Source organism: Cervus elaphus, chromosome 3 (genome assembly GCF_910594005.1).
Source record: "Cervus elaphus chromosome 3, mCerEla1.1, whole genome shotgun sequence".
In the NCBI taxonomy this organism is placed as follows: Eukaryota; Metazoa; Chordata; class Mammalia; order Artiodactyla; family Cervidae; genus Cervus; species Cervus elaphus.
In genome coordinates this window covers 47,673,484-47,686,545 of record NC_057817.1, presented here as the reverse complement: position 1 = coordinate 47,686,545, position 13,062 = coordinate 47,673,484, and the positions used below count along the sequence as shown (strand labels likewise).

The following is a 13,062-nucleotide window of genomic DNA, read 5'->3' as shown; positions in this document are numbered from 1 at the left end:
CATTTGTAGAGAACAGTCTACAAAGATGCTGTGAATACAAACATCAAGGTTTAAACAATTGAAAGTTTCCTACTTCTAAATAGCCTTTTCTTCTCTCCAAAGTGCTTATTTTCTATTCTTGACTAAAAAGGGGAAAATCTCAATAAATATTTAGGAGTTTTAGATCTTTTCCTTAACAATCTACTTCCCTTTTTATGACAGATAGGCAGCAATAGCACATGATTGAAAAGCTAAGAATAAAGGGAATCACCGTGTGTACCTGTGTGTTAAAAGCTTCAGTTGTGTCCTACGCTTTGTGACCCCATGGACTGTAGCCTGTCAGGCTCCTCTGTCCATGGGATTATCCAGGCAAGAATTCTGGAGTGGGTTGCCAATTCCTTTGCCAAAGGAGAATCACCTGACACATACTTAAAACTATTAATTCAAACATCAGGAGGGATTCCTCTGTACTTTTTACAGGTACTTAGAATTTGGGTAAAAATGTTTCCTGTGATTGTTCAGTTCCATCATTTTCTTTTCACAAATGTAAGAAGGAGATTAATGATAATAATTAAAATTTTTAATTCTAATACAGAGTAACCAAAGATAGGAAGATGGATTAATGAAAAACTGTCAGGACCTACTCAAATTTTTTAAATTATTTTCAAATATGTAGGGTAATTCAAATCAGGCTAATGAAGCAAGGCCTAGTGGAGAATGTGCTTTAGTTAATACAAAGTTTTATTGTTAATAAAGGAATTCTGCACAAAGGATTCTTCAGAAATGCCTTTATTTTGAAACCTGCAAAGTTTATAAGATTAGAATGTTACACATAAATAGCTAAATTTTCTGGCTTGTGTAACTGTATTCTGAATACTTTTCCCTTGCTTTAGTCAAGATAAATTATGAAAGGCAAAAAGGATTATCTAGGTGTTTATCTTTTATCGTCTGTAAGATATTTTAAAACTGTAAGTTGTAAAAAACTGATAATAATCCAAATGATTTTTGTTCATAATGACACGGATTGTTTGTGTCCAGTGGAATAGAATTGATCATTGCCATCTGACACAAAGAACAGCTATTGGATATCTGCACCAGTGTGAATTTGTTTTCTAACTTTACTGATCTGAAACTATAAGCTCTTTCTATATCTGCTGCTGCTGCTGCTAAGTCACTTCCGTCGTGTCGGACTCTGTGTGACCCCATAGACGGCAGTCCACCAGGCTCCCTGACCAGGGATCAAATCCGAGCGGCCTGATTCGGGAGTGCAGAGTCTTAGCCATTCGACCACCAGGAAAGTGCTAATTAGTAATACTTTTTGTTTTTAACTTTTAAATGTATTTATTTATCTTTGCCTTGGCTGGATTTTCCTTGCTATGCCCAGGCTTTCTCTAGTTGTGACTAGTGGGCTTCTCACTGTAGTGGCCTCTCTTTGTTGGGGAGCTTGGGCTTCAGTAGTTTCAGCTCTCAGACTCAGGAGTTGTGACTGCCTTGCAATGCAGGGGACAAGGGTTTGATCCCTGGTTGGGGAAGATCCCACATGGGCTTAGTTGCTCAAGGCATGTGGGATCACAAGGCATGTGGGATCACAAGGCATGTGGGTCACAAAGAGTCGGACACGACTTAGTGACTGAACAACAACAGTTCTTTATGTTATATTCATATAATGTGTATCATGTGCTTAGTTGTGTCTGACTCTGTGACCTCATGGACTGTAGGCCGCCAGGCTTCTCTGTCCATGGAATGTACCAGGTGAGAATACTGGAGTGGGTTGCCATTTCCTCCTCCAGATCTTTCTGACCCAGGGATCAAACCTGAGTCTCCTGTGTCTCCTGCGCTGCAGGTGGATTTTTACCCACTGAGCCATCAGGGAAGCCTTATTAGTATAATATCTCAGTATTATTAGCTATATTTAAGCATTATATAAAAGTCATGTTCATTCATTCATTTTTACAAATGAGATGTAACCTTTACGATGTCTTTGAAAACAAACTTCATCACTACCCTTAGAGACATTTTGTCTAATTTTTTGGCATGGCTTTATTATCTTTGTTTTGCATGCCATCAGATCAGTTTAGTTCAGTCGCTCAGTCATGTCCAACTCTCTGCGACCCCATGGACTGCAGCGTGCCTGGCTTCCCTGTCCATCACCAACTCCCAGAGTTTACTCAGACTCGTGTCCATTGAGTCAGTGATGCTATCTATCTCATCTACTGTTGTCCCCTTCTCCTCCTGCTTCCAATCTTTCCCAGCATCAGGGTCTTTTCCAGTGAGTCAGTTCTTCACATCAGGTGGTCAAAGTATTGGAGTTTCAGCTTCAACATCAGTCCTTCCAATGAACACCTAGGACTGATCTCCTTTAGGACGGACTGGTTGGATCTCCTTGCAGTCCAAGGGACTCTCAAGAGTCTTCTCCAACACCACAGTTCAAAAGCATCAATTCTTTGGCATTCAGCTTTCTTTATAGTCCAACTCTCACATCCATACATGACTACTGGAAAAACCATAGCCTTGACTAGACAGACCTCTGTGGTAAAGTAATGTCTCTGCTTTTTAATATGCTGTCTAGGTTGGTCATAACTTTCCTTCCAAGTAGTAAGCATCTTTTAATTTCATGGCTGCAATCACCATCTGCAGTGATTTTCGAGCCCCCAAAAATAAAGTCTGTCACTGTTTTCACTGTTTCCCCATCTATTTGCCATGAAGTGATGGGACCGGATGACATGATCTTAGTTTTCTGAATGTTGAGCTTTAAGCCAACTTTTTCACTCTCCTCTTTCATTTCCTCAAGAGGCTCTTTAGTTCTTCTTCACTTTCTGCCATAAGGGTGGTGTCATCTGCATATCTGAGGTTATTGATATTTCTCCTAGCAATCTTGATTCCAGCTTGTGCTTCTTCCAGCCCAGCGTTTCTCATGATGTACTCTGCATAGAAGTTAAATAAGCAGGGTGACATTATACAGCCTTGATGTACTCCTTTTCCTATTTGGAAAGTCTGTTGTTCTATGTCCAGTTCTAACTGTTTCTTCTTGACCTGCATACAGATTTCTCAAGAGGCAGGTCAGGTGGTCTGGTATTCCCATCTCTTACAGAATTTTCCACAGTTTATTGTGATCCACACAGTCAAAGGCTTTGGCATAGTCAATAAAGCAGAAACAGATGTTTTTTTGGAACTCTCTTGCTTTTTCAATGATCCAGGGGATGTTGGCAATTTGATCTCTGGTTCCTCTGCCTTTTCTAAAACCAGCTTGGACATCTGGAAGTTCACAGCTCATGTATTGTTGAAGCATGGCTTGGAGAATTTTGAGCATTACTTTACTAGTGTGTGAGATGAATTTGTGTCAGTTGCCTCATCAGACTTTCCTATTTGAAAGGTCTGAGTAATAAACTAATCATAGTCATTTAACGTCTTTGTCTTCTACAGATAGTTTTTGTTTTATTGAGATGCTTGCTTGAGAGTTCTACTATAAGCTTAAGTCAGAGTTTGTATCTTCAACAAAGAAGGCCAGTTTCAGAGGCTCCTGGTAAAAGAATTGAGCCAGGTTCTTCAAACTATTTTTAAACATATTTTTACTGAGGTATAATTGACATATAATTCTTCAAAGTATTAACACTTCAATGCTGACCTGATATTACATAGTCAACCCCCAAGACTGCACCAGTGGGCTGAGTCAAGATTTCCAGGATTCTATTATATCAAGAAGCAGGTGACTTCATAAGACTCCTAACTTAATATTTACCAGAATAAGAATTAACAGTTTAGGACAAAGTGAAACTGATGAGTGGAATTTTATTTTTATTATTTCTTTGGACTATTATTAGTGTTGTTTTAATGTCCTGTTTTTCTGGATATGAAAGGAAGCTCTTTCTCTTTCTTCTTAAATAATCATCAGTATGTAACATAAAAATTCAGTAGATTCTACTTTTGGAAACTGAAAATGTTTAAATATCAGATCTTTACTGACTCCCCCAGAATTCGGAAACTCTTAACTTGATTGGATAAAGATCTGCTTTCCTTTTTACCAGGATATAACCTGACAGACACATTGTTTGTATAACTACAGCCTTACATGAAGTGTAATATTTAAGTAGAATGCTTGTTTAACCAGGTATGGCAGGCCATTTTAAGGGCCAAAGTTTGGCTGTACCTATGGAGCCAATATTAACAAAGACTTCCTAGGAAAACTGGCCTGGTACCTAGGAGTACCAGCCTCACAGGTATTAGGAAAGTCACTCCCTGGCAGACTAGAAAACTCAAGAAATTTTCTGAATCTCAAGAAGACCCTCCAGATGAAATTTCAGGATCTCAAAAATCATTCAAATTTTATAGGTACTGCAGGGGAAATCTGGTGGAGTTTCTTAAGCTTGATTGCCTAGCTTTGGGAAAGCAAATACAGGCTTTTAAAAGTCTAACCTGCTTCATTATGGAACTTCCAGATAAAAGTTAAATCTACAGCAGTGGTAGTTATTCAGTACCCTAGGTTTGCAAAGTATTTTTAAGGAGGCCTATCTGGTAAATTAACAGTCTTGTTGCACCTATGTAAATAATCTGGCCAGCCTAAAGAGTCTTATATTGTGATAAAGAATCTTTTCTCAGAAATTCCCTGGTGATCCAGTGGTTAGGATTTGGTGCTTTCACTGCAGGAGGCTGAGTTCAGTCCATCATTGGGGAAAACTAAGATCCCACAAGCTGTCGGGCTTGGCTGAAAAAAAAAGAATAACCTTTTTTTTGAGATTATTATGATAGTAGGTGTGGGAAAGACTTTGAAGTGGGGACAGGGGTGATTAGTAGGAATTCTGCTGGGGTAACCTATCTATGTCTTTCATTGTCTTTGACATATTTTACAATGCTGTTATTTGTAGAAAACTTTTCTGTGTTTTTAAAAAACATACAGAAACAGCATTTCTAAGTGGTAAATCTATCAACTTTTGTCCTCATTTCTTCCTTTGTTTATTGCTTAGAACTGCCTTCTTAAAAAAAAAAAAAAGAACTGCCTTCTATACCCTAAAATCAGATAAATATTCACCTATGATTTATATTTCCTTTGTGGTTTTCTCTTTTACAGTTAACTCTTTAATACTTCTGGAATCTTTATTGGGAGTGTTCCTTACTTCGGTCTATGATTCCAAGTGTATTTACTATTACTGTGATGAAAATCATGCCTTAAGTAGAGACTGAATGCAAATAAATTTGTAAACATTTCTGAGTCAAATTGCTTATTAGCAGTTTGGGGGAGAGAAAAAGTATTTATAATTATTTGAATAATAATTACAGTTCATGAAAAACAGCACACATTTTATGTAACAATACTTGCAGCGAATCTATAAGGTAGTCATTATTAACTCCATTTTGCAATGGAAAAATCCAAGATTCAAAGAGTTAAGTTCACAAAACTAGTAAATAAATGGTGGAACTAGAATTACAAATCAAGTTACTCTGTCTCTAAAGCCAATTTTATAAAAAAAAAAACAACTAAGGTTTAAGTGCACAGCCCTATTAGTGGTCAGAGGTGGGGATTTTCTCAAAGAAGAATTTCTTTTAAAAATAAGGCAGGAATCCAAAAAGCAATCAAGCAGCTGGATTCATTATTGTGTCGGAGTTTCAGTCAATTATGCTAATTCCTCCATTTGGAAATGAGTAGAGTCAGACCTCTTTTTTAGTTGTTGTAATCATCGAATTTGCTTAGCTCTGTCCTTCTAGAACATGGTATCTTGCTTAAATACACAGAGGTGACATTTTATACAAAGAAGTCATTTAAATTTTTTCTGTATTCATTGGCATGAAACAATGTCCACGATACGCTGGAAACTAAAAATAACAGATTATAAAACAGTATGTGGAGTATATGGGCTTCCCTGGTGGCTCAGACTGTAAAGAATCTGCCTGCAATGCAGGAGACCCAGGGTTCGATCCCCGGGTCAGGAAGATCCCATGGAGAAGGGAGTGGCTATCCACTCCACTATTCTTGCTTAGAGAATCCCATGGACAGAGGAGCTTGGCAGGAGGAGTCCATGGGGTCACAAAGAGTCACACATGACTGAGCAACTAACACTTTCACTTTTCATGTGGAATATGGTTCCATGTGTGTTAATTCATTGATCAGTTTGTAATACTGTACTCCAGATTTTCTTGGGTGTATGGCTAACTGTGGTTATCTCTGGACGATGGAATTATATGTATATAATTTATTTTCATTTAATTGTAAGAATCATCTTGTTTGCTGATCTTTTTTTAAAAAAATATTTCAGCTGGTAGTCTGGCATCTCATAGTCATAAAATACAGATGTGTGCCTTCTTCCCTGAAAAATCTGTCACCAAAGAGTTGGGGTTGCAAGGGTGGAACAGTAAGGACAATATCTAATAGGATTAATAAAAACAATTTGTTTATGGTAGGCTCACTTTTTAAAAAGCCATTTTTATGCACACCATGACACCCCATCACGAGAACGGAGGGTGGTAAATGATTCCTGATCACAGTCACACAGCTAAAGGGATACATCTGTGTTGGAAAAGAGAGGGGGGATGATGACACATGTGATAAACAGTAACTATGAATAGTGGTAGTGCCAAAATGACCGGTCACTTTTCACCTTCCTTCTTCTCTCTTATTGGTTCATCTAACAATCGTAATCTCAGTTGCAGATCCTGTGAATACAAATGTATAGCCAGAGCAAAACTCTGACATACACAATTAATTCACTTGGACTCGAATTAGAAGGGCAAAGTGTTAAAGAAAGGAAGGTGGTCTCTCTTTTTTTTCTTTCACTTTTAGAAATTAAAAAAAAACATTTAATCAAAATCTTTTTTTCAAGACCCACAGCATGCTTGTGAAGCGTGAGAGGACCACCCAGGAGCCAAAGAAGGCGAATTTACTCCTCCGTGGGGTGTTGGCCTAATTTTCTGACTAGAAGGCCTCTCCACTGGCAGCAGTGAACAGGGCAAGGACACTGAAGTCCAAGTCAGCTCCTGAAGAAAGAAAAGAAAGCTCTTAAAGGGGATAGAGCTGAACTCAGTCCCTTGTTAGCGATTTACTTTAGATGTGGTGTTATCTGAAAAAACAAAAGATGTTCTGCCTTTGCACTGGGACATCAGAGACCTCTTTAGGAAATACAGAAGCCAAAGTTTTAGCCTAAAGGAGAGAGAGGAATGAGATGGGGGTGGGGGGAGGAAGAGGAGAAGGAGGGGAGGGGGGAGGCAGGAAGGAAATTGTAATGGTCCTATAGAATTACCTTTGTTTAAAATTTTCTAACTTTATGTCCCAAATCAGCTTTAAATTATTATGACAGATTCTATTTTGTAAACTCTTAGCTAATTTAGTTTGGAAATAAGATTATCCATTGTTTCATACAGCACTGAATTTATGTTTTTAGGACCATTTTTCAAAGCTGAAAGAACTGCTTTTACTTATAGCACAGGTAATCATACCAGTGCTTCATGTAGAATATCTACATGAAAATAACCGTAGAACTCCAAACTGAGACACGTGACACATTTTTTTTCCCCTATGACTTGTTGACATACAAACTCTTAATAAAATAATTAAACCACACTACTTATAGATGGGTCCGTCTAGTTAAAGCTATGGTGTTTCCAGTGGTCATGTATGGATGTAAGAGTTGGACTATAAAGAAACTGAGCACCAAAGAATTGATGCTTTTGAACTGTGGTGTTGGAGAAGACTCTTGAGAGTCCCTTGGACTACAAGGAGATCCAACCAGTCCATCCTAAAGGAAATCACTCCTGGGTGTTCATTGGAAGGATTGATGTTGAAGCTGAAACTCCAATAGTTTGGCCACCTGATGCGAAGAACTGACTCATTAGAGAAGACCCTGATGCTGGGAAAGATTGAAGGCAGGAGAAGGAGACAACGTGAAATGGTTGGATGTCATCACCGACTTGATGGACATGAGTTTGAGCAGGCTCCAGGAGTTGGCGATGGACAGGGAAGCCTGGCGTGCTGCAGCCCATGGGGTCGCAAAGAGTCAGACACAACTGAGCGACTGAACTGAACTGATTTATATATACTCAGTAAATCACCTCTTTTAAAGATAATTGTATTAAATTATTACTGATCCAGTGCTGTACTTCTGCTGTTCCACTTATATGAATGACAACTTTAGCTGTCTGCCTTTTCTCATTAGACACTGAGGCTGACAAGGTGGAGTTATTTCTCAACAGCCTCCTAAATGCTCCCTCCCAGTCAATATTATAAAAACTCTAACACTATTCGAGGAGATCAAACCAGTCATTCCTAAAGGAAATCAGTCCTGACTATTCATTGGAAGGACTGATGCTGAAGCTAAAACTCCAATACTTTGACCACCTGATGCAAAGAACTGACTCATTGGAAAAGACCCTGATGCTGAGAAAGATTGAGGGCAGGAGGAGAAGGGGACAACAGAGGATGAGATGGTTGGATGTCATCACCGACTCGATGGACATGAGTTTGAGCAGGCTCCAGGAGGTGGTGATGGACAGGGAAGCCTGGCATGCTGCAGTCCATGGGGTTGCAAAGAGTCAGACACAACTGAGTGACTGAACTGAACTAAGACTATTCATCAGTTGTAGTGCTTCCTGATATATGACCTTTCTTTGCCTCTGAAAAAGGTGCTGACCCCCATCACTACTAATATGGAACCCCATCCTCCAACCATGTCCAAGAGCACCAGCTGCTATCCTCCCATTAAAAGCTAGATCTTGGGGGGAATTCCTTGGCAGTCCAGTGGTTAGGACTTCACACTTCCACTGCAGGATATACAGGTTCTGGTCAGAGAATTAAGATCCTTCAAGCCACATGTCCCCCCCTCAAAAAAATTGAGTCTTGGGAAAATCTTAACAACAACAAACCTGTATTACTGATGCTGAAAACTCAGCCTCTGTACACTGGTGCCGAATTGAGTTTTGGGTGAAGTAGAAAAGAATAGCTTCATTGCTGTGCCAGGAAAAGCAGGCTTGTGCCCCTCAAATGTGTATCCCAACCCAAGAAGATTTCATGAGGGGTTTTATAGCAGTGGTTCAAGGGTCGGGGTATTTATGAGGATCAGGGTGTGTAGGGCCTGTACTCCTTTAATCTGACCTCAGGTGGTCCTCTCTGGAGTGAAGAATGCTAACATCTTCCATTTATGGGGAGTTTTAGTTCTGTAGGGCACTCAAAGAAATTGTTCTGTATATCCCTTAGGGGGGAACCTCCCAGGCGGCTCAGTGGTAAAGAACCTGCCTTCAGTGCACAAGCCGCCGGAGATGTGGGTTTGATCCCTGGGTTGAGAAGATCCCCGGTGGAGGAGGAAACAGCAACCCACTCCAGTATTCTTGCCTGCAGGACCCCATGGATGGAGGAGGCTGGCGGCCTACAGTCCATAGTGTTGCAAAGGGTCAGACACAACTGCAGTGACACAGCACGCACACACAGGCACCCCTGGAGAGGAATACAGACCCTGCCCCAAGGTTGCTGTGTCGTTTCTCGGCTGCGCCTCCCTTGTCTCTGCTTCCCCTCCCTTCCCTGATCAGCAACTGTCGGAAAGACTTCCATGGCCAGGAGCCCCACAGACTCCTGCTAGGTTTCACTGCTTATGTGAAGGGGGAAGAAGAAAAACCATGCTGGCTCAGCAACCGGGAATACCTTTTCTCAATCTGTGAAGTTAAAAAAGTAGGTAGGTGTGCAGGAAAGGGTTAACTCTCCAGGTCTGAGCTGCTCATACCTTGCATCTTGGAAGATGGAGGAGCCTGGCAGGCTACAGTCCATAACGTGACAAAGAGTCGGACACTACTTAAGCAACTTAGCATGCACACATACGCTACTCCACTGGGCAAGGACACCTGGAAGCTTGCACCTGGTATCTCCTGGATTCCATGCTACACACCTCCCTTTGCAAATGTAATCTGTATTCTCTCACTGTAATAAACCATGTCTGAGTCCTGTGCGTCCTGCTATGATCCATCAAGCATGAAGGTAGTCTTGGGGAGCCCCTACACAGTTGGACAGCCATACCCAAGCATTAAAAAGCAAAGCCATCGGTTTGCCAGCAAAGGTCCATGATAGTCAAAGCTATGGTTTTTCCAGTAGTCATGTACGGATGTGAGAGTTGGACCATAAAGAAAGCTGAGCACCGAAGAATTGATGCTTTCGAACTGTGGTACTGGAGAAGACTCTTGAGAGTCCCTAGGACTGCAAGGAGCTCAAACCAGTGAATCCTAAAGGAAATCAACCCTGACTACTCATTGGAAGGACTGATGCTGAAGCTGAAGCTCCAGTACTTTGACCACTTGATGTGAAGAGTCGGTCCACTGGAAAAGACCCTAATGCTGGGTTAGATTGAAGGCAGGAGAAGAAGGGGCCAGAGGATGAGATGGTTGAGATCACCGATTCAATGGACATGAACTTGGGCAAACTCCAGGAGATAGTAAGGGACAGGGAGGCCTGGCGTGCTGTAGTCCATGGGGTCACAAAGAATCAACACGACTTAGCGACTAAACAATAGCAACCCAAGCATAAGGCCATTGGCTGCCTATACCACTGGTTATGCTTCCTTTGGGCACTGCAGAGTCTTGCCCTTTCCCAGGCTATTAAATCCTGAGGAGTCAGCCCACCTTCCTGTCCTTCCTTTTCAAAGAACTCATAAGATTCTGATCCTTGAGGCCAGATTTGCAGCAGAGGGAAGATGGGAAAAAGAGATTAAATGTTCAAACAGTATCTTACAAAATGTAATAAAATTTAACATTTATTGAATACTTATTACATGTTCTTTATAGGTATTACCTCACTGAATCCTCATAGAACTCCTAGTGTAGGTAAAACTATTCCCATTTTACAAGGGAATTTGAAGAACCCGAGGCTGAGAAAGTGAAGTGGCCTGCCCAAGGTTCCTTTGCTAGTAAGCGGCAGACTGAAGAGTCAAAATGAATGCTGTGCTCTTAACTTATGCAAATGACATGCAAAGTATAAAACATATATGCACACACACAAAAAAACTTACATACTGTGGGTCTAAAAATAAAATCGCTTCTATTATGAGATGGTGCAGTGGTATGATGAGGTCGATTTTTGTGTTTCTGTATTTTGTAATTTTACTGTGAGACAGTGTTTAAGGACAAAGACTGCTGTACAGACATTATACTATGGTAACAAGTGTCACAGAAGCCTCAAAAACTCCAAATTTTCTAATTGCTAAATGGACCCATTTGGCTCTCATTTCTTTTTTCTTTCTTTTTAAACTGAAGTTTCTGTGTATTGGATATTAATCCTTTATTAGTCATATCACTTGCAAATATTTTCTCCCATTCAGGAGGTTGTCTTTTTGTTTTGTTGAAGGTTTCCTTTGCTGTGCAAAAGCTTTAATGTTTAATTAGATCCCATTTGTTTATTTTTTGCTTTTATTTCCTTTACTTTAGGAGAGATAGGTAACTCTCACTTCTTACCCATTTTCATGAATTGCCCATGTACCGAGTTTCTATCAAAGGCCTGACATCAAAGAGGGACTGAAACATGAAAGAGAACCTCAGACTTAAGAAAGCCCAAAAAATGAACATAAACTCATGTACAAAGATCAGGATTAAAATCACTTGGGAATCAGATTTCTAAGTGGAAGGTACTAAAATGTCCTAAAGAAAAGCCATCAAGCAGGCAGCAATCTAGTTCACTGGTATGAATTATTCTCATTAAAGTCTTATGAGCCAATTCATTGTTTTGTGCCCTAATTATTAAGTATATCATGACCAAACGAGGTAATCAGCCAACACCTTGACAGGAATTTGGAATGCTGGGGAAACACTATGAACTAGCAGTTAAGAAATCTGATTTCATGTATAGAACAGACTTTTGGATTCTATGGGAGAAGGCGAGGGTGGGATGATCTGAGAGAAGAGCATCGAAACATGTATATCATCAAGGGTGAAACAGATCACCAGCCCCGGTTGGATCCATGAGACAAGTGCTCTGGGCTGGTGCACTGGGAAGACCCAGAGGGATGGGGTGGAGAGGGAGGTGGGAGTGGGGATCGGGATGGGGAACACATGTAAATCCATGGCTGATTCATGTCAATGTATGGCAAAAACCACTACAATACTGTAAAGTAATTAGCCTCCAAGTAATAAAAATAATTGGGGGGAAAAAAAAAAAGAAACCTGATATCTAATGTGGTCTCCATTATTAAGTTATTATGTGGCTTTGGTCACATAATACTTGGTCACATAATACTTACTCTCTTTTGGCTGTGATTTTTCTCAGGTTAAAATGAGAAATGTAGAATCAATTAAGGTCTCTTTCAGCTTGAATATATATATTTTAAAACATGAAATTATAACATTACAACATTAAAACTGTTAATGACTGTACTTCAGGAAATGTATTTGCATGATCAGAAAGAACCACAAGAGCTTCCCTGCAAAGATGCAGGCAAAGGGTATCTACTGAATCCTGTTTTGTGGGACGAGAATATATGTAAATATGTAATTTACCTATGCATTTTGTTAAGAACATTCCTTATAAAGAATTCTGAATCTATATCCCAAAGAATCTTGTAAAAGGTATCAGTACTAGCCAACCTATAAGAAATATTAAATGCAGTCCTTTATTTTAGTTTCTTTATGCTTGAGATTTTCCATATGAAAAAGTAAATATGAGAGAGATAACCAAATGCAATGTGTGATTCTTGACTGGATCCTAGTTTGAACAAACTGAAAAGACAGGTAGAAACAGAAAAAGCTATGTGACCTTCGCTAAAATAGGCTCTACTAGGTTCCACTGATTTGGGTAAAACATACTGAAGAAAGGGCTTCCCAGGTGGTACTGGTAGTAAAGAACCCACCTGCCAATGCAGGAGACAAGAGATGCAGGTTCGACCTCTGGGTCGGGAAGATCACCTGGAGGAAGACATGGCAACCCACTCCAGTATTCTTGCCTGGAGAATCCCATGGATAGAGGAGTCTGGAGGTCTACAGTCCATAGGGTCACAAAGAGTTGGACATGACCAAAGCAACTTAGCACACACACATATTGTAGAAAGCTGATGAAGCACATGTTATTCCTTTCTTTCACGAATACTCTGACCCTTTTTTTTTTTTTTTTTTGCCTAGAACTTCTAATCT

The 13,062-nt window shown here is 40.1% G+C and overlaps 2 protein-coding genes across 3 annotated transcripts in view; one reads left to right on the top strand and one right to left on the bottom strand.

Moving 5' to 3' along the window:
- Nucleotides 1–13,062, top strand: part of XPOT (exportin for tRNA) — a 154,307-nt gene that overhangs the window by 77,518 nt on the left and 63,727 nt on the right. The window lies entirely within an intron of this gene.
- C3H12orf56 (chromosome 3 C12orf56 homolog) overlaps nt 1–13,062 on the bottom strand; it is a 76,531-nt gene that overhangs the window by 49,243 nt on the left and 14,226 nt on the right. The window lies entirely within an intron of this gene.